General features: G+C 46.1%; 1 protein-coding gene across 2 annotated transcripts in view; it reads left to right on the top strand.

The window, feature by feature from the left end:
- The window catches only part of PKIA (cAMP-dependent protein kinase inhibitor alpha), an 86,009-nt gene that overhangs the window by 5,547 nt on the left and 55,060 nt on the right, over window positions 1-25,402 (top strand). Inside the window, exon 1 of one of the 2 annotated variants that reach the window (XM_075353154.1) lies at window positions 19,705-19,803. The exons of the other annotated variant lie outside the window; for it this stretch is intronic. The gene's annotated coding sequence lies outside the window, so the exon portion shown is untranslated. Of the gene's footprint in view, window positions 1-19,704; window positions 19,804-25,402 lie in introns of those variants that run through there. 2 annotated transcript variants of the gene reach the window in all.

Below are 25,402 nucleotides of genomic sequence, written 5' to 3'. Positions count from 1 at the left end.
CTCCTGGGCAGGTTTATTCTGCTCTTTCTCCACTCTGGTGCCATCTAGGGGAGTTTGTATTGCACTTCCTCAGAACACCCAGTAGTACAGCATGACAGCTCCCTGGGGATGACTCGTCCTACATCACCCACACAGTGTCTTCAATTGCGCTTCTGCGCGTGCACACTTCTCTCTGCACTGCTGAGGGCAGCGCAAAGTACTGTAATGCGCAGGTGCAGGTATTTCTTGACCTTTACTTGCGTTTGGGCATTACAAAACTTTTATCTGCCCTCAGCAGAGAGAAGTGCACATGTGCAGAAGCTCAATGGAAGACACTGTGTGGATGATGTAGGATGTGTCATCCACAAGGAACAGAAATAGAGGATGGCGATCGCACAAGAAATTAGGAGGCGCCGGACCAAGAGTAGTGATGCCCATCGGACCCGACCGCCCAACAGGTGAGTATAATAAAAGATGTTTTTTATGTTATACAGATCGTCCTGTGCACTTATATACAATAGTATGTATATTCTAGAATACTGTATATAAGAGGTTACTGGTGGTGGCCGCAGTTTATAAGGGGACAAATCTGGTGACAGGTTCCCTATAATTTACCAATGAAGATTCTTAGAAAGTTCAATTATCCTCCCTGTCTGTCTTTCTGTTGGACACATACTGTATGTGCTCAATATATTACAAGAAGCAGACTTGAAAAAAGCTGTAGCTAGAAAAGTGACTGCAAAAAAATGTTTAAAGGGAAGGATTCATCTGAAAATTATCTACTATCTAAATCAGGTATTTATGTTAAAGAGTAACCATTGTATTAATCTTTATTTCATAAATGAATAGTACACATGAAAATAAGAAGATTTAGAATATATCTTAGAGAAATCTGCTTCTTTCTCCTGCTGAATTGACCTTTCAGTCTAAATTCCGGGGTAAAATGTTTAAAAATTTGCATTCAGTGAAGATAAATTTTCACATTACTGAGATAGGAGATGGCAATTGGTGCTCACAAAATTCTATGGAGAGGGGAGCAGCTAAAGGAAAACCCAGGCATTCTACATGACGTGCTCCTGAAAGCACAGTTAGGCACTGTGTGCATGCTGCGTTTTTTTTGCAGCATTTTTGACGCATTTTTTGGTGAAGTTTGTTGTCTTTCCTTCTCCCAGCAAAGTCTATGAGAATTCAGAAATGCTGTGTGCACGTTGCTTTTTTTTCCTTGCAGTTTTGGGTGCAGAAAAAAAAGATGCATCATGTCAATTCTTTTTGTGTTTTTTGTCCTGCGTCTTTAGCCCTTCCTGATTGACTTTACTCATAGTGCTGGATGGACCCAGATCCATGCGGGATCAAAAGTAACCCAGTGCCAGGCCCGGAACCAGAGTTCTCAGGGATCTCCGGGTATTGATGCACTCAGTTAATAAAAAAAAATAAAGGAAAAGTAAATAGAGCAAGTGCGCTATACTTGCCGAGTCTCCGGAGCGGCTGTCACACTGTGCCCGCGGACTCACATTCTACTTCTGGTGCCACTTATTAGCCTCATGAATATACATGGCTTTCCCTGCCCACTGGCATCACTTATTGGTTGAAGTCAGACACGCCCCCGCCTGTGTGACAGCGTGTTGTACTGCTATCGATCACAAACCTTATCTGTGGGTCTATATCGTCTTGTAAGACTAAATACATTTTTTAAAAATTTGCATGCGCTCCCCCCATATTATGATACCTGGCCATGATAAGGGATACGGATACAGGCTGCAGCCCCCAGCCGTGTGCTTATCTTGGCTGTGTATCAAAATAAGAGGGACCGCATGCAGTTTTTTTAGAAAATTATTTAAATAGTTTTAAAAAACGTTGTGCGTTTCCCCCCAATTTTGATACCCAGCTATGATAAAGCCTACAGCTGGGGGCTGGTATTCTCAGGCTGGGGAGACCCATGCTTATTGCCTTTCAGCTTAAAATTAGCAGCCTGCAGCTGCCCAGGATTGTTGCATCCATTAAATACGGCAATCCCTGAACTTTACCGGGCTCATTCCGATTGCCCTGGTGCAGTGTCAATCAGGGTAATAAGGGGTTAATGGCAGCAAACAGCTGCTACTAAGTCTTAGATTAGTAATGGGAGGCATTTATGAGACCCCCATTACTAATCTGTAAGTGAAAAGAGATAAACACAAACATAAATCCTTTATTTGAAATAAAATACAAAAAGAAAACTCTTTCACCATTTATTACCTCCAAAAAGGTCTGACGTAATCCACATGAGGCCCCATGACAATTCCAGCTCTGCTACATCTGTACTGACAGCGTGATGCCATTGCACAATGACCGCCTGCTGTGGGCTTCAGACAGAGATTGAGCTGCAGCAATCAGCAGTGACGTCACTCAGGTTAGTTGCGGTCACAGCTGGAGGTTCCCACGGCCCTCCATCTATGACCGCAGGTAACCTGACCACAAGGGACCTCAGTAGACCTTCTGAGGTGAGGTCACTGAGTTATTTGAGGTCCCCTGAGGTCAGGTTACCTGCGGACACAGGTGGAGTGCCGTGGGAACCTACAGCAGAATGTAATCATCCCTGTGGCCATGTCCAACTGTAATTTTACTTGCAAGAATGGTTTCACTGTCTGTAACCTTTGGAAGAGTGCCTCTTTATTGCTCAGAACTGAACATTAAGCAGACTAAATGATAATCTTTGTATATCGGAGTGGTAGTGAGTAAAAATAACTTTTGTTCCACAAGCTGGTGTGTTTTTTTTCTCTTCCTGGGGTCCAAATCTAAGTAAATTTAAGTAAAAAATATCTGAAAGGTTTTGCATCTCTGCAGTTGAGTCAGTAGAGAGTTGGTGATTTTTATGCCCCTCGGGGCTCGATAACTCACTTTGTATCTTTGTGTCGTGTCTAGTGATTAGTGAGAGTGCTCAGCACTGCTCGTCACTTGATCAAGCATCGGGGGGCGCGAGTTACTCGCTGTACTCAGCCGAGTATTGCCGGTGCTTGGATTTTTCATCCGTGAATCAACAACCACAATGCACAGGCTTGCTTCATTGCATGATGTGTGCAGGCACCCCAGGAAGAGCCATTTGCAGCCTCTGAATAGCTCTCATTGGAGTTACAGCAATGGTTTTGGATGTAGTTTGTCAAAAGAAAAAAAACGCCATCCTTCCTCCAGAAAATGCTCTATATATGACTGGCTGTATGTTGGCAGAAGAAATGAACTGGCCAGTCGTTGACTTCCATTATACTCGTAAGCCAGTCAAGCATTTTCAGACCATCTGACCTGCTCGACTCTAGGACCAAGCACCCAAGCATTTTAGTGCTCGCTCATCTCTAGTGGTTTCCATTTGGGGCTGCATTGCTGTAGTTTCTTCCACTTTTTAACAATGTAAGTTATAGATGATGGTGGAATGTGTACAGTGAACAAATGTCGTAAACTGACTTGTTTATACCAGTGATGCCTGTAGTAACAGTGATTTCTCAGTAAAAAAAAATGTTCGTTGGCACTGCTGCATAGTCAACACAGAATACAGTATATATGTAAAGCACATAAAACTAATAAATAGCACACAAGGAATCTGTTATTTTTCATGTATTGGTGCTCACTAGAGATGAGTGGACCTGATGAAGTTCGGTTCAGCTGAAATGCAGATTAAGTTCTTGTCTGGACAAGAACGTGACCAGAACTTCATTGGAAGTCACTGATTGGGCAGTTTGAGTCTCCGACCCATGCCGCCAGCCATGAACAGAGCACATTCGGGGGAAGGTGGCCGTTTTTTTCTATTTATTTTGTTTGGTGTACATTACATCTGTCACGGCCGGGCGGTCGGGCCGACCCAGGAGGTGGATCCACTGGACCGAACTCTCAAGATGGTGGTAGGGAGTCCGGCAGCTGAAGCACTGATGGGCAACAGAACAGTCCGTGCAAGTGAAGGCAGCGGAGGAGTCCCTGGGACCACGGTGTCACAGATGGTAGTCCTGGTGACGTAGCTCAGGTTCGGAAGCCGAGATGATATCAGGCGGGGTCCGGAACCTCAGGAGCGAGATGACGGGTCACCGCAGGGATCCGAGATGGTACGGACTGTCAGATGGCAGACGGACAGTGTGCGGGGTTCAGGATACGGCAGACGGGATGGCGAGGCAGGTACGGCTCTACAAAGAGAGAGAGGTGAGTACAGGCACATAAACACCAGGAGACCTGACTCCTAGCTCAGGGAACACGAAGATCAGGCCCCGCCCCCTTGGACACTAACCCCCTTTATACCCAGTACCTGTTCAACCTCATTTCCTGTTCATGGACGCTGGCCCTTTAAGAAAGGGTCAGTGACCGCGCGCGCGCCCTAACGCGCATGCGCGCCGCCCGGGTGCCAGAAGCCAGGGAAGGAGGCTGAGGGGAGGACGCAGGGGAGCCGGCCAGGTCCTGGGAAGCCGTCGGGCGCCGGGATCGGGGACCAGGGGGCCTGGGACGGACGGAATCCGGGGGCTGAGGAGCGGGCAGCGTGGCAGGTGAGCCGGGGAGCGGGGGTGAGGACCCGGGGAGCGTGACAGTACCCCCCCCCCCACGCCCCCCACCCCGCAACCGGGACATGAAGGCACGGATAAGAGGAGTGCCCACGTTCTCCCTGGGCTCCCAAGACCTATCCTCAGGACCATACCCCTCCCAGTCCACCAGGAAGAACTGCCGACCTCGTACGGTCTTCATGGCCACGATATCCCTTACCGCATAGATGTCGTCATCGGCAATAGGTGGAGGGGCCGGACTGGCAGCATTGGAGAAGGGACCAAGGACAACCGGCTTGAGCAGGGAGACGTGGAATGAGTTGGGTATCCTCATCGTGGCCGGGAGCTGTAGCTTGTAGGAAACCTCATTGATCTTGCTGAGGACTTTAAACGGCCCAATGTAGCGAGGACCCAGCTTGTATGACGGTATCTTCAGGCGGACGTACTGGGAAGCAAGCCAGACGAGGTCTCCAGGAGAGAAACACGGAGGGTCTAGACGCCTTTTGTCAGCGTGTTTCTTCATCCGCTGGGAAGCGCGTCCAAGGGACGCCTTGACAGAGTCCCAAATGGTAGCGAAGTCACGGGCTACAGTATCAGCCGCAGGGACATCCGAAGAAGGGGATATAGGCAATGGAACGGAGGGCTGAAGTCCGTAAACGACATGGAAGGGAGATTTGGAGGACGACTCACTGATGTGGTGGTTATGTGAGAACTCAGCCCAAGGCAGAAGCGTGGACCAGTCGTCGTGATGGGTGTTGACATAGTGACGTAAGAAGGATGTCAAGATTTGATTGACCCTCTCCACTTGGCCATTAGACTGAGGATGGTATGCGGAAGAAAAGTCCAGAGTTACTCCCAGGTGTTTGCAGAGCGCCCTCCAGAAGCGGGAGGTGAACTGAGTTCCTCTGTCGGACACGATGTGGGATGGAAAGCCATGCAAGCGGAAGATGTGATGGATATAGGCTTCCGCGAGTTCCTGAGCAGAGGGCAGTCCAGCCATGGGGATGAAGTGGGCCATTTTGGAGAACCGGTCCACCACGACCCATATGACTGTGTGTCCAGAGGATAATGGCAAGTCCGTAATAAAGTCCATCGCAATGTGTTGCCAGGGAACTGAGGGTATCGGTAGAGGCAGAAGACGGCCATAGGGCAGGTGTTTGGGCGTCTTGTTCCTGGCACAAGAGGAGCAGGCAGAGACAAAGGCGGCGACGTCAGTGCGAAGGGATGGCCACCAGTAATGGCGTACAATCGCACCCCATGTTCTCTTCTGGCCTGCATGGCCGGCTGTTTTTGAGGCATGACCCCAGTGTAACACTTTTTGCCTGTCAGTCTCAGAGACATAGGTCTTCCCGGGTGGTATTTGGGCCAGAGTGACGGGAGCCACCGGAACAATCTTGCTAGGAGGGATGATAGGTTGGGTAGTCTCTTCCTCCTGCTCCATGGACATGAGGGACCTAGACAAGGCATCGGCGCGTACATTCCTGTCCGCGGGTCGGAAGTGGAGCTGGAAGTCAAACCTGGCAAAGAATAAGGACCACCTGGCTTGCCGCGGGTTCAGTCGCTGAGCGGACCGCAGGTATTCCAGGTTCTTGTGGTCCGTGTAGATGGTCACGGGGTACACTGCTCCTTCCAGGAGGTAGCGCCACTCCTCCAGAGCTAGTTTGACCGCCAATAATTCTCGGTCACCGATGGTGTAATTCCGTTCTGGTGCTGAGAAGCTCTTAGAAAAGAAACCGCAAGTCACCATCTTCCCGGAGGAGGATTTTTGCATGAGCACTGCTCCGGCTCCTGAGGAGGAGGCATCCACCTCCAAGGTGAACTGGCGGTTTAACTCCGGTCGGTGGAGTACAGGAGAGGAGGCGAAAGCTCGCTTCAAAGAGCAAAACGCGGCGTCGGCCGCAGGTGACCAGTCCTTTGGTTTAGCCTCCTTTTTGGTCAAAGCGGAGAGAGGGGCAGTCAGGGCGGAGAAGTGCGGGATAAACTGGCGGTAGTAGTTGGCGAATCCCAGGAACCGTTGGATTGCCTTCAGTCCCGAAGGAGGAGGCCAGTTGAGTATGGAGGAGACCTTCTTTGGATCCATCTGCAACCCAGTACCCGAGATGATGTATCCCAGGAAAGGGAGAGAAGACTGCTCAAAGACGCACTTCTCATATTTGGCGTAGAGACGATTCTCTCTCAGTCTTTGTAGGACCAGCTTTACGTTCTCTCTGTGGGTCTGGAGGTCCGGAGAGAAGACAAGGATGTCATCCAGATAAACTACTACACAGAGGTAGAGGAGGTCCCGGAATATGTCGTTCACCAGTTCTTGGAATACGGCAGGAGCGTTACACAGACCGAAGGGCATCACGCAGTATTCGTAGTGCCCGTCGCGAGTATTAAATGCGGTCTTCCATTCGTCCCCAGAGCGGATACGAACTAGGTTGTAGGCACCCCGAAGATCCAGTTTGGTGAACACACGGGCTCCTCTGAGCCGGTCGAACAATTCGGGGATGAGCGGTAAGGGGTACTTGTTTTTTATGGTGATCTGATTCAAGCCCCGGTAGTCAATGCATGGGCGTAGGTCACCCTCTTTCTTCTTAACGAAGAAGAAGCCTGCTCCCGCAGGAGAGGAGGATCTCCGGATGAATCCCTTTGCCAGGCTTTCCGTGATGTATGTGGACATGGCCCTGGTTTCCGCTGGAGACAACGGATATATCCGTCCTCGAGGTGGTGTTGTTCCTGGGAGCAGGTCGATGGCGCAATCGTAGGGACGGTGTGGCGGAAGTACCTCAGACTCCTTCTTGTCAAAAACGTCCGCGAAGGACCAATAGGCCGAGGGCAGTTCCGGTAGGTTCTCTGGAGCCGGGGGACGTCGGATTGGTTGTAGGGACTTTAGACATCTCTCATGACAGGCAGAGCCCCAACGAGTGATTTCGCCAGTACCCCAGCTGACTGATGGTTCGTGTGTCCGCAACCAAGGAAGTCCCAGCAGGATTTGATGGGACATGTGTGGAAGGACGTAGAGAGCGATGTTCTCGGTGTGCAGAGCACCTATACGCAATTCCACCGGCTTGGTGATCCAGGAGATGGTATCAGAGAGGGGTCTCCCATCCACCGAGGCAATCATTAGGGGCTTATCGAGTGGAGTAACAGGCAGCTGGTACTTGTCCACCGTGGCCTGCTGGATAAAATTGCCTGCTGCTCCGGAGTCGAGGTATGCCTCAGCCGTGAAGCGCGTCTCTCCTGTTGACACTTGTACCGTCCACATAACTGGGTCTGAGAGAGTCCCAGCACCTAGGGTGGCCTCTCCTACCAACCCTAGGCTTTGGAGTTTCCCGGCCTTTCCGGACAGGAGCGTAAGAGATGTGTGCCCTCTCCGCAGTAAAAGCAGAGGCCTTTGGCGAGCCGCTCTGCTCTACGTTGGTCAGACTGTCGTACTCTGTCAACCTGCATGGGCTCGTGGACAGGAATCCCAGCTGTTGAAGAGTGAGGCACAGAGGACTTCTGTGGAGGAGGAGAGTGCCGTACTGCACGTCTCTCACGATACAGCTCTTTGGAGCGTTCCTGGAAACGAATGTCCACTCGAGTGGCTAGGGCAATCAGGGCATCTAGGGTGGAGGGCACGTCACGACCCGCCAACTCATCCTTGATGCGACTCGAGAGTCCTTCCCAGAAGGCGGCTGTCAGGGCCTCATTATTCCACCCGAGTTCAGAAGCCAAAGTACGGAAGCGGATGGCATATTGACCCACCGTCAGTGTTCCTTGACGTAGGCGGAGGAGGGATGAAGCAGACGCAGAGGCGCGTCCCGGCTCGTCGAAGGTGCTGCGAAAGGCCTGCAGGAACTCTTGAAGGTTCTTGGTCATGGGGTCCTCCTTCTCCCACAAGGGGTTCATCCATGCCAGCGCCTCGCCCTCCAGATGAGACATTATAAAGGCGACCTTGGCTTGGTCAGAGGCGAACAGATGTGGCAGCTGCGTGAAATGAAGGGAACACTGGTTTATGAAGCCCCTGCAGGTCTTGGGATCTCCAGCATAACGAGGTGGTGACGCCAAACGGAGACGGGAAGCATCTGAAGAGGCTGCCACTGGTGCGGGAGCCATGGCTTGCATAGCTGGGGACCTGGGTGCCGCAGGCGTCATTGATGCTTGTAACGTGTACAGGCGGGTGTCCACGGAGGTCATAAATTGCAACATGCGGGTCTGGACTTCATGCTGACGTCGGAGTTCCTCTTGCAAGGCCGCTAGTGCTGCAGCGGGATCCATGGCCTGATCTTACTGTCACGGCCGGGCGGTCGGGCCGACCCAGGAGGTGGATCCACTGGACCGAACTCTCAAGATGGTGGTAGGGAGTCCGGCAGCTGAAGCACTGATGGGCAACAGAACAGTCCGTGCAAGTGAAGGCAGCGGAGGAGTCCCTGGGACCACGGTGTCACAGATGGTAGTCCTGGTGACGTAGCTCAGGTTCGGAAGCCGAGATGATATCAGGCGGGGTCCGGAACCTCAGGAGCGAGATGACGGGTCACCGCAGGGATCCGAGATGGTACGGACTGTCAGATGGCAGACGGACAGTGTGCGGGGTTCAGGATACGGCAGACGGGATGGCGAGGCAGGTACGGCTCTACAAAGAGAGAGAGGTGAGTACAGGCACATAAACACCAGGAGACCTGACTCCTAGCTCAGGGAACACGAAGATCAGGCCCCGCCCCCTTGGACACTAACCCCCTTTATACCCAGTACCTGTTCAACCTCATTTCCTGTTCATGGACGCTGGCCCTTTAAGAAAGGGTCAGTGACCGCGCGCGCGCCCTAACGCGCATGCGCGCCGCCCGGGTGCCAGAAGCCAGGGAAGGAGGCTGAGGGGAGGACGCAGGGGAGCCGGCCAGGTCCTGGGAAGCCGTCGGGCGCCGGGATCGGGGACCAGGGGGCCTGGGACGGACGGAATCCGGGGGCTGAGGAGCGGGCAGCGTGGCAGGTGAGCCGGGGAGCGGGGGTGAGGACCCGGGGAGCGTGACAACATCCGATCATGTTATTGTTACCCCCAGTGCGAACACTTCAAGCAGCTTGCACAGGGACAAGCACCTAGCATACCCAAAAACAAAGCTACTCGAGCGAGTGGGTTGCATACGTAAAGTGGTTTGCATACATAGTATTCAGAAGAGATGAGCAAACTCAAGGTTCTGTGTTCAGTGTTCATGGTGAATACGTACTTAACTTAAAAATCAATATTCAAGGTCAGAGTTCGGGTGCTTTACGCAAACTCCTGGACCGAGCATTGTTATGCTCGATTACGCTTGTTACTTAGCCCAGTGCGAGCCGCTTGCAGTGTGTGAATGGCTCACATTGGGGGTAACAGCAGCATGATCGGATGTAGTGTGCACCCAAAAAAAAATGGAAAACCCCTCCCACCCTCCCCCCGAGGTGTTCTGTTTATGGCTGGCTGCATATAAGCGGAGAACTGCCAATGAGTGACTTAGATTGTGGTTCAGGTAAAGTCCGGGTCCCAAACCGAGCTTTATATAAAGTCCAGCTAAACCCGCTAAACTTCAAAGGGTCTGCTCAACTCAAAAACATGTAAATTGTATGTGTCGCGCCCCGGGGCAGCCGGGTTGCTCGGATCCGGACAGTCCGCGGCTCCAGGGGTTCCAGATCCCGGGGCATCGTTGACCAGTTTTAAATTTTACTGTACAGTATTTTGTATTAGTGTACTGTAATAATTTTATATAACTACAGTACATTATTTTGTATTACTGTAATAAGTTTGCATAAATACAGTACATTTTTTTGGGTTGTGGAACGAATTGTTTGCATTTCAATAATTTCTTATGGGAAAATTCCCTTTGATATAAGAGTAACTTGGTTAATCCCGGAACCAATTATGCTCGTAATCCAAGGTTCCACTGTATTAATATTTGGAGGATAAGTGGACCCATATTATGTTGAAAAACACAAGTAATTATGATGAGACAATACAAACTCCATGCAGATGTCATCCTTGGCCAGTTTAGAACCCAGACACCTGTGCTTTAAACCCAGGGGCGGACATATCATTGGTACAACCTGTGTGGCTGAACAGGGACCCAAGACCTATGGGGGCCCATTTGTAACTCCAAAGCAGGTGAAATTGTGTATTTTGATGATTTTTTTTTATTGAAGGAGGCTCATACACTGTTTTTATACACGAGACCTATTATGTCTGTGTACGTCAGTGTACAAAACAAAATTGTTATTCTCTGGGCCACCTGTTTCCTCAGCTCATGGATCTCAGAACCATACACTGGATAGATTGACTTTTCGGCATTCTGACTCTAGATTTAGCACACTATGAAGAAAAAGACATGGATCGCACATCCCAAAAAAACAATGATCTAAAGCCGTTAGGCAAAAAAATTAAACAATAGAACATGAGGTTCTTTGTTACCATTCTGATCAGACTGTATTAAGCCCACTGCCATATCACGGCGAACCTCTGAGTAGGTCCCTATTCTAAACCTTATAGTGCAGTTTAGAATAGGGACGCCCTCAAGAGGTTTGCCGTGACGTGGCAGTGGGCTTAATACAATCTGATCGGAATGGTAACAAAGAACTTCAGGTTCTATTTAATTCTTTGCCTGACGGCTTTAAATCATTATATTTTGTGGCATGTGCGATCCATGTCTTTTTCTTTATAGTGTGTGACTCTAGATTTAGGATTAGGCAGTTTGACCCACCAGAGGATGCTACACTGTTCGTAAATCTAAATTAGGGTAAACACACAAAAAAAGACCATGAATCCTCAGGGTGAACTCTCAGAATAAGTTCTTCTTATGGACCCTGAGTATTGTGCTCTAACTTTGCTTAGTCACAATACATTTTTGAAATTACAAGATTGTTTTTATATTATTTATAGTACTTCTATTTAGTGATGGCAATAATATTGCATGCTGCAAAGAGAACAACACTATCGTCTAGAAACTATTTATACTGAGTATAAGTATTTTATGACGTATTATGTTTGCATGGAGACATGCTTTGCCATTTTGTGCCCTCTTAAAACATTTACAGGGTGTGTTACTGTTCTTGCGTCTCCGAGATAATTTTTTTATAAACAACAGCTGATGACACGATCCAGTTCTCACATTCATCCTCGCCTTGCACCAAACAGCAGCTGCTTCTGTCTGTTTCTGTTTGTTAAGAATATACATTTTTTATTAATTATTATTATTATTATTAGTATTATTATTATAGTGCCATTTATTCCATGGAGCTTTAAAAGTGAAAAGGGTATACATAAAAACAAGTAAAACAATCATTTACAGTACAAAACAGACTGGTATAGGAGGAGAGAGGACCCTGCCCGTGAGGGATCACAGTCCAGAGTGGATGGGTGATGGTACAGTAGGTGAGGACAGAGCTGGTTGTGCAGTGGTGTACTGGACTGAGTTTTATTGTAGGTGGTAGGCTTGTCAGAAGAGGTGGGTCTTCAGGTTCCTCTTGAAGCTTTCCACAGTACGAGAAATATGCTGGGGTACTACTAATATGATATCTCCTCCATCAAACATGGTGCTGCTTGACACATCTAAAGATATCCGAAAGGCTATTGTTATTAGAATGTGCCATAGGATTATGATTTTACCAATCAAAACACCATGGCATACCCTAGTAAGAATACCTAGTTTTATATCTCCTGACGAGCATTTGTCACTGGTCAGTACCTGATGAAAAACGACCTTGAAGAGAATGTCCACCTATCAGTGCTACCAAAGGTCGAAAATTCCTGCTAGGATATATTTTCAGGGTACGGCATATTTTCGGGGAAAGACAGTATGTCATGATTAGGTCCAAAATTGTAGAGGGAACACCACTGAACAGACACAGCTATTGCCCAATCACGGTTCACTCAATTGATAGTGATTGGACAATAGCTGTGACTCAGTACTGTGCCTCACCCTGATGACTGGAGCAAGGTGCAGTGTGATTAGAATGTCCTATTCCTTTTACTGCACTTAGTGCTACTTTTTGACATGGAAATGCTCTGGATATTAATTATTAATGCTAGCCTCCCTTTACTTAGATAGGGAATCCTGATCTGACAGATTCCCTTTAAGAGCTCACTACATACAATGTTATTATTGCATTAAAAATGGAACAGTATGCAAGTATTAGACCTATAAAGAAAGAATAAACATACCACAAATAGTTTAGAACCATATAGCTTTATTATTAACATATAAAAACATTTAAAAAATATGTGCGTGGAGACACAATCTTGCAAATATCAACCAAGAACTGAGTGGTTATGTTTCCATTAATCTTATGAATCAAAATATTTCTAGAAAATGGCTCCAAAATACAGCAATTAATATAGTTTTGCAGGAAAAAACAAATATATAGTAGACTAGGGGAAGAATTAATTCCCAAATAGAATCTGTTGTACAATAATGCAGTTTTACTAGTGGCAGAAGTAGATATGTGGAGAAAAATTTCTTAGTCCATTCAATAGTAATTCATAGGAAATTAACTGAAATAAGAATAAAATATAACAGCATATACATATGTTATCCAAAACAGTGCAATAGGTTATAGAAAATAAGTCGGCAAAAATGACTGCAAAGTGCAAAAGAAGTGCTACATATAAGCATAAAATGCATGAGCCAGTCCTGTTGCTTTCGCATAAGAGACCAAAGATGGAAAAAGATAAGAAACAGTAAAAATTGTAAGGCTGGATCAAACAAACCACATCATTTCATGTGTTTGTGCCTGACGCGTGTTTCGCCATCACTTCATCAGGGGCTAAATACAACAGTGTCAGAACAGTATGCAGTAAGATCCTATGTTCCTTGGCAACTAAAGACTCTAAGAATGTTATATTTTAATGGATTCCCAACTAGCGACAAAATGTGCATCACAGTCGAGAACAATTTTAGTCAGTCAGGATCTGTTAGTGTTCTGGCTAGAAAAGTGGAAGGCTCAAGTTGCTATTGCTCAGTTTTGCTCTTGTCTCTTAGTATTAACTTGGCAGTTTAAAAGCTTAGATGCCACAGACTCGATAGAGTTGGTTGAAAGACAGGAAGCAGAAGAAATAAGAAGTTAACCACAGCAAAGTAATGTTCTGTCCCCTACATATTGTATGCTTGCACCCGTTAGTTATCAGGCTTGGAAAGTCCATGGTTGTTGGTTATTGGGACCTTCTCAGCCTAAAAATACCAGCCCGCAGTCACCCCATAAGTGGCGCTTTGCCTCGGCTCTTTCTGATTGCCCTGATGTTGTGGTTTATGGGGTTGATGTCAGCTGTGTAGTGTCAGCTGGCAACAAGCCCTGGTGTTAGTAATGGAGAGGGGTCTATCAGAAACCCCCATTACTAATCCAGTAAGTAGAAAGAAAGAGCAAAAACACACATAAAACAATTTAGTTTTATAAAACACTCCTCGACTATTGCCCTGGTTCACCAATTTACATTAAAAAAAAAAGCCATGCAGCTCTGAAGCAGTCCACCGAATCTGACGTAGTTCACATTTGGGAACCTAAAAGACATAAAAAGAGAGGTAAGGAAATGAAAACAAGAGACTGTCCCTCATTCACCAATTTATTCATAAATTAAAAAAATACATGTAGCTGTGATGTATATTTAGGCTGGGAAGGGCTCAATAACCATGAGCCTGACAATACCATCCCACAGCTTTTTGCTTTACCTTGGCTCGTTATCAAAAATAGGAGGGACTTAATGTCATTTGTTTAATTATTTTGTTATTTATTTGGTTAAAAAAAGATAAAAATACCCTTCAGTGCCACATGAAAGGCAGTAAAGGGAGCAAGTGTATAATATGTAGGGGGGCAGGACATAACTTTGCTTTGGTCAACTTCCTGTTTTTTCTGCGTCCTGTTTTTCAGCCAGCTTTGTTGAGGCAAACATGCATGTGTAAAAACACAGCAAACATGCATGAGCGAAAAAAAACACATCAAAAACGAAAGTGAGTGGAGGTGCAGGATTAATGCGGAAATTCAGCTATATGTTAGGCCTCTGTCACACGTTGGTGCCTCCGGTACGTGTTTGACAGTTTTCTCACGCACCAGAGACATGTACACACGTGGACCTATGTATTCATAATGGTTTGGACACACGTAAGTATTTTGGAACGGAATGTGTGTCCGTTCCGTACTTACGTGTGTCCGTGTGTTTCTCATGCCGACATGCCCATTTTTCTCCGGCATCACGGGTGTCACACAGCCCGCACACGTACCACACGTATGTAGTGTGGATGTGGTCCCGTGTGACCCGCGACGGAGAAACACGAGTCATTATTTTAAAATATAAAAAAACATACCGTATTTTTCGCTTTATAAGACGCACTTTTCCTCCCCAAATTTTGGGAGGAAAATGGGGGGTGCGTCTTATAAAGCGGTAGCGGGGGGGGGGGGGGTCCTGTCTGAGGCGATCGGGCGGGTGCCTGTGGCTGCATGCAAGCGCCCGGGTACCTGTACTTGCATGCAGCGGCAGCCGGGTACCCGTGGCTGTGTACGGGCGGCAGCGGGTGCTGTGTGGGGTCGGCAGCCAGGTACCTGTGCTTGCATGCGGTGGCAGACGGGTACCCATGGCTGTGTGCGGGCGGCAGCCGGGTGCTGTGTGCGAGCGGCAGTCGGGTGCCCGTGCAGGTACTCGGCTGCCGCCCTCACACAGTCACCCATCTGCCGCCCGCACACAGCCATGGGTACCCGGCTGCCACCGCACGCAAGCACAGGTACCCGGCGGCTTGTACGCGGGGTGGGCGGGCAGCCTGCTGGCTGCCACTCTGTGCATGCGGGGCGGGCGGCTGTGCAGCTTACCAGTTGTCCGCGGTCCCACTTTCAAATGATGGCGCCGGTGGAGCTCTTGGATGAGAGCTCCATCTGCGCACGCGCTGCTCCGGGAGTCAGCGCGTGCGCAGATGGAGCCCTTGGATGAGAGCTCCATCTGCGCATGCGTCGCTCCGGGCGCCATTACTTGAATCGGGACCGCGGACACACTCCACCACTGAGCCGTCGCCGCCGCTCCCACTACTGAGCCGCCGCTGCCACCACTGAACCGGGACCGCGGACACACGCCACCACTGAGCAGTCCCTGCCGCTGCCACCACTGAGCAGTTGCCGCCGCTCCCACCACTGAGCCGCCGCCGCCGCTGCCACCACTGAACCGGGACCGCGGACACACGCCACCACTGAGCAGTCCCTGCCGCTGCCACCACTGAGCAGTCCCTGCCGCTGCCACCACTGAGCAGTTGCCGCCGCCGCTGCCACCACTGAACCGGGACCGCGGACACTCACTGCACCGGCCTGCTGCACGGCTCACACGCCACGGCTGCTGCCGCCACCACGGACCCCACGGATCCTGCCACCGCGGACGCCACCGCGCCTGCAACCACGGCACCTGCAACCACGGACCCCGCTGCCACTGACCTGCCGCGCCTGCCAGCACAACCTGTGCCTCCTGTGACCCCGCTTCACCACCACTGCTGCCCCCCTCCGGTAAGAGAACACCGGAGTATAAGACGGACCCCATTTTTCTTTTTTTTACCTTTTTTATGTCTAAGTTTGGGGTGCGTCTTATATTCCGGTGCGTCTTATAAAGCGAAAAATACGGTACTCACCTCCATAAGCCCTGCAGAATCTTCCGCTGCAAATAGTTGCTGGCGACCGCTGCTCATTATGAGCGTGTTAAGGAGAGGTGGGCGTGATGTCACGGGCGCTAATCTCCGCCCCTCCGTTTGGCCGGAAGCAGCATCAGCGGGGAGTGGGCGGGGCTGGAGCCGAAGACCAGTACCCTGGACAGCAGCAAGGACCACGTGAGTATTCAAATTACCGGTTCTCTGTGTGTTATCGCGGATAGCACATGTAGAACACACGTGGCCCGCATGTACCGGAGACACGTACTTACCAAACACAACACGCAGGGAAAATACGTGTCTCGCGGCACGTGCGTGATTTTCACGTATGTGTGACAGAGGCCTTAGACATGTTAGCCTGAACAAACACTGATCTGTTGGACATACCCTTATTGTTAGCCCGTAACAGTGGAGTATTACTCTGATAACACTGTTTTCAGCAGCAACCTGGTATACGTAAGGTAGAGGAAAGGGTTAACCTGCGCTGCCATATGGATGGAAGAAATTACTCTGGAGTAAAAGCAGATGATAATGAGTATGCAAATTGAAGTACATGAACCTACACACATGTACACAATTTTATATATATAATCCCTGTTTGAGTCTCCTACTCACTGATCCACTTTCTATTTTTACAATTTACCCCTCTTTCTCTCCCTTTTTTTAATTTTTAATTTGGATACCATTTTTCATTTAGATCTTTTTACCACTTGTCCCCCTACTGTTTGGACAACACCAACAGCACTGTGCCTCACTGCAACAATTCCTCACTGACCTGTTTGCGGTTACAATACACTGACACCGGTTAACAAACCAAGTTTTTCTTTTTTTTCCCTCTTTCTTATACTTTTTCTCTATTCAATATTTTACAATTTTTATCATTTTTTCTCTTATAATTTTCAAGTTTTTTCTGGTTTCATAATTTGTGCGTTTTAATCAATTATATGTTCTTTTAGATGCATCAGGTCACTGTCCATTACCTGCGCGCCTTTTTTCAAATTTCAACATCCTGTATATAAGGGTTCTCTTTGTACAGTATTTATTGGCTCTTAAAATACATCAGTGATTTTGATTCCTGAAGAAGGAGTTGTATAGACTCTGAAATGAGTTGAATAAGAAAATCACTAAGGTTACTCCGGAGTGATATCTTCTGTGCATACGGCAGCGCAGGTTAATCCTTTCCTCTACCTTATGTATACCGATTCATCCTCTGGGTCTGTGGCAGCCAATGTGGTAATCTGTCATGCTTTCATGGTAGTTTTCAAATTGTCTCTCCAGGAAGGAGACAAACTCTAGTGCCACCTATTGGAAGTAGCAATCCTAAAAGTCAAAAGTGGCTTTTTAACGAGCCTTTTCATATGACTAAGGATTTATGCCAAATTAGAACCCCAATTTGCAGACACGTTGTTTTGGGGTGATTGCCCCTCGTCAATGCAAAGTATGGGTGTCTGATCTGGCTTATGAGAAGCTATAGTGGAGTCCACAGGACCCGTGGTCCCCACTTCGTGGTAGTTGTGACACTCACAACTCCCCCAGGTGAGTGCCCTCTGTGCTCTTTTGTTCTGGTTCTATCAGGATAAGACACCATCTGCGCCTTTTGTCTTTCAGAAATAATTTTATTTCAGCAGCAACCTGGGAGATAGAGATGCGTCCAGGCGTCTTCCCAATGTTGCTCCCATTAGATTTGAGCGCTGTTTCCTTCAATTTCAGTGATTTTTCTGCCCCCACCCCCAACCCTCCTGTTAGGGTCTTGTGGAAAAATGCTTGAGTTTCCCATTGACTTCCATTAGGCTACATGTGTACGCTGCAGTTTTGTTGTCACATCAAAACTACACCTTGTCCCAGAAATGTAAAAAAAATCCACGCTTGTAATGCTGCGTTTTTGGTGTGGTTTTTTTGGCATTTTTGATGAGGTTTTTTTCAGTGGAAGCAAGCCAAAAACACAAGAAGATAAAACACGCTGCAGTTTTTTTGTCACAGGCTTGTGACAAATAAACTGCAAACAGAAAACTGCAATGTGCGCAGAGCAAGTCTGATTTCTCATAGACTTTGCAGGTGAGAACTTTGTGACATCAAAATTGCACCAAAAAAACGCAACAAAAACACGACAAAAACTGCAGTGTACGCATGTAGTGTTAGGCTATGTGCGCACTTTACATTGAGTTACTTGCAGTTCTAAACGCATCCTCTGGCAGAAATTGTCTTTGTCAAATTTGGTTTTGACCACAAAAACGCTATAAATACGCTTGCGTTTTAGCCACGTTTTTACCGCGATTTACATGCTTTTTCATTGCTTGCAGTCAGATGCGTTTAGACTAGAAATACAATGCTAAATAAAGTTTAAACATTCAAACACTATGAAAAAAAAAAGAAAAAAATGATAACAAATATGATTAAAATCATACACAAAATAGCTAATTTTATTAAAATTATAACTGTTTGCTAATATTTATGCATAAAATAACGTTAAATTATTGATTTTCATTAATTTAATTGCCGGACTATGTGTGTGTGTAAAGGGACATATCATGGCCTTAATATAATGTCAAAAACGCATGCTTTTAATTTGTCAAAAAAGCATGTTTTCTGCATCAAAAAAGCATGTAAAACGCTAGGATTTTGATTTAGGATGCGTTTTGAAACTTCTCATTAACTCTAATGTTAGAAAACGCTGCCAAAATGGCAAAAACAATTGACATGCTGCTTCTTTAAACGCAGAGATGTTGCCAAATTTTCTGCAACTGAAACGCTGCGTTTTTAACAGCATAGTGCGCACAAGAAAGCCCCATTTCCCATAGACTTGGCTTGAAAATCAAAACGCATGCATTTTGGCATTAAAACGATGCAGTTCAAAACGCTGCAGAAACGCAGGAAAAAACGGAAAGTGCGCACATAGCCTAATACACTGTACCCGAGTCGACCATGCCTGAGTGTTCAACCTGCTCGATTCGAGTACTGAGCACTTGAGCATTTTAGTGCTCTCTCATCACTATCCATATATTGTTCTTGCGCAGGGGCCCCGTTCTGACTGTGTCCAATCCTGTAGGAAGTCATGTACCCTATTTCCCCTATAGTAAGACATCCCCTAAAAATAAGACCTAGTAGAGGTTTTGCTGAATTGCTAAATATAAGGCCTCCCATGAAAGTAAGACCTAGCAAAGTTTTTGTTTGGAAGCATGCCCGCCGAAAAGAACACCAGGGCATGTTGTGCATGGAAATAATGGTAGTAGCAAGATATTCTTGATAGGAGTCACAGTTTGTCTGTTTATGCTGGTTTGTGATGGAAACTCCTCTACAGTATATAAAAAATGTTCATTTTTTGTTCAACAATAAATAGGAATTCTTCTTCATGGAAAAATAAGACATCCCCTGGAAATAAGACCTAGTGCATCTTTGGGAGCAAAAATTAATATAAGACACTGTCTTATTTTCGGGGAAACAGGGTAATAAGTGATTGCTGCAGGAAACAGGGATACTATGTAAATATACAACAATGTGGAAGAATCTGAATGCGTTTGTGTTGGATCTGGGAAGTTCAGGATTGAATTATCTGGCTTCGAGTACTTTGTAGTTGGTTATTACGCCCCTTTTGGGGACAGCTGTCAAAGTCTTTAGCAAGTGATGACATAGCAAACCATAAATAGACCGGCAGCAATGGATGTTGCAGTGTGCCGGGAGTGAGATGTAAATATCACCCTTAAGGCCTCCTTCACGAGGATCTGTAAGCAAGAAATCTATAAGTGAGTAGATTTTGGCATCGGTCATAGTGAAAGCTTGTGCTGCCGCTGATCTGCTTGTACTGCTCGCTATGTATAGGTCAATCACATGAGCTGTAATATGGAACTAGACCACAGACTGCGCTCTGCTTTCCATTAAATGTTAACATTTATATATATAGTCATATTTTATGTCCTGGGATGTGTGTTCTCTTCATACATTTTTATATACTGCTGAATGACAGTATTAGTAACATTTAGGGGTTTCCTTTGATTGCATAATTTGTATACATTGATACAATGATTGTGCATTAATGTCTGCAAGTAGGACAGTATTTGCCTTGGTGCATATAAATATATTAAAACAAACTCAGCACCCTTATTAGTGAATTGAAATTTTGTGGCACAAGTAAGCAGATCAGTCCCCTGATGATGTAGAGTTGAATTTGCAATTTGGAACAACATGTCATTTCATAATCTACAGCCTACAGAAGTACTTAAGGGGGCTTTACACGCTACGATTTCGCTACAGCGATCTCGTTGGGGTCACGGATTTTGTGACGCACATCCGGCCGCTGTAGCGATATCATTGTGTGTGACTCCTAGGAGCGATTTTGGATCGTTAAAAAAAACATCTAAAATCGCTCCTCGTTGACATGGGGGTCCACTCCCAACTATCGCTGCTGTCGCTGGGGCGAAGTTGTTCCTCGTCCCTACGGCAGCACACATCGCTACGTGTGACGCCGCAGGAACGAGGAACATCTCCTTACCTGCCGCCGGCCACAATGCGGAAGGAAGGAGATGGGTGGGATGTTTGTTCCACTCATCTCCGCCCCTCCGCTTTCATTGGGCGGCCGCTTAGTGACGTCGTTGTGACACCGAACGGACCGCCCCCTTAGAAAGGAGGCGGTACGCCGGTCACAGCGATGTCGCCGAGCAGGTAAGTACATGTGACGGGGGTGCGCGATTTTGTGCGCGACGGGCAGCGATATGTCCGTCTCACACAAACAATGGGGGCGGGTTGCATACTAGCGATATCGGGACAAATATCGAAGCGTGTAAAGCCACCCTTAGCCCTATATCTATCTATTTATCTATCTATTTATCTACAGTTGAGATCAGTAATTTACATACACTAAAAAAACATATCTGCATGTTTTTCTCACTATCTGACATCAGAATAAACTTTTCCCTTTTTTGGATCAATTAGGAAGCAAAATTATTTATATTTGCCAAATGCCAGAATAATGAGGGAGATAATGTTTTAAGGCATTTTTATTACTTTTTGAAAAGTCAAAAGTTTACATGCATGTCATTAGTATTTTGGCACCATTGCCTTTAAACTATATGACTTGGGTCCAAGGTTTTGGATATCCTTCCATAAGCCTCTCACAATAGTTGTTAATAATTTGGGCCCATTCTTCCTGACAGAATTGGTATAGCTGAGCCATGTTTGTAGTTAGCCTTGCTCGCACCGGCCTTTTCAGCTTTGTACATAACTTTTCAATAGGATTGAGATCAGGGATTTGTGATGGCCACACCAAAATTTTGACTTTGACTAGTTTGCCAGTATGCTTCGGGTCATTGTTCATTTGGAAAACCCATTTCCGCCCAAGCTTTAAGTTCCTGGCTGATGTCTTGAGATGTTGCTTCAGTATTGCCACAAAATCTTCTTTCCTCATGATGTCATCTATTTTGTGAAGTGCACAAGTCCCTTGTGCAGCAAAACAACCCCACAACATGATGCTGCCACCCCCATGTTTCACAGTTGGGATAGTGTTCTTAAGGGAGCTCTACACGCTGCGACATCGCTAGCGATAGCTAGCGATGCCATGCGCGATAGCACCCGCCCATGTCGCTCGTCCGACATGTGGTGATCGCTGCCGTAGCAAACATTATCGCTACGGCAGCGTCACACGCACATACCTGCTTAGCAATGTCACTGGAGACACCAAACAAGCTCTCCTTTAAGGGGGAGGTGCGTTCGGCGTCAAAGCGACGTCACACGGCAGCTGTCCAATAGCAGAGGAGGGGCGGAGATGAGCAGCCGTAACATGCCGCCCACCTCCTTCCTTCCTCATTGCCGATGGACGCAGGTAAGGAGATGTTCCTCGTTCCTGCGGTGTCACACATAGCGATGTGTGATGCCGCAGGAATGAGGAACAACCATCAGCATGCAACAGCAACGACATTTGGAAAAGGAGCGACATGTCAACGATCAACGTTTTTTTCGTTTGTTGATCATCTCTCCTAGCTGTCACACGCTGCGATGTCGCTAATGGCGCCGGATGTGCGTCACAACCACCGTGACCACGACGATATATCGTTAGTGATGTCGCAGCGTGTAAAGCACCCTTTAGGCTTCAAAGCTTCTCCTTTTTTTCTACAAATGTAAACATGGTCATTAAGGCCAAACAGTACAATTTTAGTTTCGTCAGACAGCAAGACATGTCTCCAAAAATTACTCTGGCTTTTTTATGTTTCTTTTGGAATAATGGCTTTTTCCTGCAGAGTGGCCTTTCAGTCCATGTTGATGCAATGCTTATTTCCCTGTGGATAATGACACAATCTTACTAGCTTCCACCAGCATCTTTACAAGGTCTTTTGCTTTTGTTATTGGGTTGATATGCACATGTCTGACCAAAGTACATTCATCTCTGGTACACAGAATATGTCTCCTTCCTGAGCGGTACGATGGCTGGACATTACCATCTTGTTTGTACTTGTGTACAATTGTTTGTGCAGATATATGAGGCATGTTCAGGTATCTGGAAATTGCACCCAAGGAAGAACCAGACTTATGCAAGTCCACAACTCTCTTCCTGAGATTTTGGCTGATTTCTTTTGACTTTGCCATGATGCTACATAAAGAAGCAGTGTGTTTCAGGGGTGCATTAAAATACATCCACTGGTGTGTTTCTAATTAACTCAAATGTTGCCAATAAACCTATGAGATGCTTCCAAAGACATGACATCATCATATGGGCTGTCCCATATTGTTTAAAGGCATAGTGCTCTTAAGGCCCCGTCACACACAGAGACAAATCTTTGGCAGATCTGTGGTTGCAGTGAAATCATGGACATATTGTTCCATTTGTACACAGCCACAAACCTGTCACTGATTGTCCACAATTTCACTGCAACCACAGATCTGCCAACGTTTTATCTCTGTGTGTAAAGTAGCCTTAAGCGTATGTAAACTTTTGACTTTGCAGAAAGTAATAAAAATGCCTTAGAACTTTCTATCTCTCCGATTATTTTGGCATTTGGCAAATATAAATAATTTTGGGTCCTAATTGACCTAAAACAAGAAGGTTTATTCTGATTTCATGTCAGATAGTGAGAAAAACATGCACATGTGTCTTTTTTAGATAATTTATAAAAAATTCTGGTTTCAACTCTGTCTGTCTGTCTGTCTGTCTATCTATCTATCCATCCATAGGCTTAATAAAATTCATCTTTAGTTAAACATTTTCTAGCTCTAATCTTCAATAAGAAGTTAGAAGTGGGGGCTTAGATATTATCTTTTAGAGGATATGTCATCTATTTCTGATCATTTAGGAATTCTTGCTTTTCTTTTTTGTTAATGCCAAGTCCATCACCAATCCAGAAAACACAGCGACATGTGTTGCCCCATAGAATTCTCAAGTTGTGTGACCAAAAACTGTTGTGAAACTTGTCTTGGTGTCACGCAACTATTTTAGAGCTGTGATTTTGCTCTTACAGAATAAGCCAATAGCAAATAAGGCACATGTGTGTCACAAAAGATTATGACCAGTGGCAGAAAATCCAATACATTTGGAAACATATGTGATGTCCCAGCGCAAACTATATGAAACCATTAGATGGAATGATGCAATGTGATACTACAATTTCAGTTTTATGATATACTGTATATTACCATGTAATCGTATAGAGTTATTACCAAAAGTGTTGGCACCCTTGAAATTGTTGCAGAAAATGAAGCATAATTGGAAAAACACAAAAAAGAGGAAAAAAGGCAATTTAAGCATAATTTCACACAAAGCCCCCAAAATGGGTCAGACAAAATTGTTGGCACCTTTCCAAGATTGTCGGCAAGCTGCTTTCTTTACAGCCTGTGATGCTCGTTCAGACTCATTTGTGGCAAGAACCATTTGTTGGCTATATGAAAATCACACCTGAAACCAGATAAAAAGGGAAAAGTTGACTCGGTCTTTATATTGAGTGTCTGTCTGTGCAAAACTAAGCATGGAGAGCAGAAAGAAAATAAGAGTACTGTCTGAGAATGTGAGAACCAAAATTGCTGAAAAATATCAACAATATCAAGGTTACAATTCCATCGCCAGAGATCTTGATGTTCCTTTGTACATGGTGCCCAACATAATTGGGGCGTTTACAACACATGGCAGTGTAGCTAATCTCCCTGGACATGGAGCGTAGAGAAAAATTAATTAAAGGTTGCAATGCAGAATAGCCTGGATGGTACATAAGCTGCTCCAATGAAGTCCCAAAGAAATTCAAGCTGTCCTGCAGGCTCAGGATGCATCAGTGTCAAGATGAACTACCCATTTACATTTGAATGAAATGAAATGCTTTTGCCGGAGACCCAAGAGGACCCAGCTGCTGATACAGAGACATTAAAAAGCTAAACTGCAGTTTGCTAAAATGTATATGAGTAAGCAAAAATCCTTCTGGGAAAGCATCTTGAGGACAGACGAGACCAAGACAGAGCTTTTTTGGTAAAGTACATCATGTTTACTGAAAACAGAATGAGACCTACAAAGAAAAGCACACACTAACTACAGTGAAATATGGTGGAGGGTCAAAGATTTTTGGGGGAAGTTTTTCTGCCTCTGGCGCTGGGTGCCCTCATTATGTATAAGGTATCATTAAATTTGATGACCACCAAAGGATTTTGGGTTGCAATGTAGAGCCCAGTGTCAGAAAGCTGAGTTTGCATCCTAGGTCATGTATCATCCAGCAGGATAATAAGCCTAAAGATCTTCAAGAATCACCTAGAAAGGGATGGAAACAAAGGGCTGGAGAGTTCTGAAGTGGCAGCAATGAGACTGGATCTAAATCCCATTTAACACATGTGGGGAGATCTTAAAATTGCTGTTTGGAGAAGGCACCCTTCACATATTAGCAACCTGGAGCAGTTTCCAAAAGTGGGCTCTAAAATTTTAGTTAGGAGATGTAAGAAGCTTGATCTTGGTTAAAGAAGCCAACAATTTTTGTCCGACCCACATTTGGGGTTTTGTGTGAAATTATGCCCAATTTACCTTTTTTTTCCCCGTTTTTCTTTTTTTGTGTGTGTCTTATTCCAAGATACACAAATGAAATAAACATTTGTATAACAAAACGTGTAATTGCAATAATTTTCTGAGAGAGATACTTCATTTTCTGCAATAATTTCAAGGGTGCCAACATTTTCTGGAATGACTGTAGTCCCAGCCTAAGGGTACGCTCACACGAGCGTGAAAATCGGACGAGTGCAATGCGAGAAAATCTCGCATTGCACTCTGACCAATGTTAGGCAATGAGGGAGAGCAGTTGGGCAGCTTTTATCGCATCCAGATTTTCTGCTACAGCCGTATCTCTTGCACCCATTCAAGTGAATGGGTGCGAGATATACATCGGA

The sequence above is a fragment of the Anomaloglossus baeobatrachus genome, chromosome 6 (assembly GCF_048569485.1).
Source record: "Anomaloglossus baeobatrachus isolate aAnoBae1 chromosome 6, aAnoBae1.hap1, whole genome shotgun sequence".
Taxonomy (NCBI): domain Eukaryota; kingdom Metazoa; phylum Chordata; class Amphibia; order Anura; family Aromobatidae; genus Anomaloglossus; species Anomaloglossus baeobatrachus.
The sequence above is the reverse complement of the archived record's forward strand: the minus strand, read 5'-3'. Positions and strand labels throughout refer to the sequence as shown.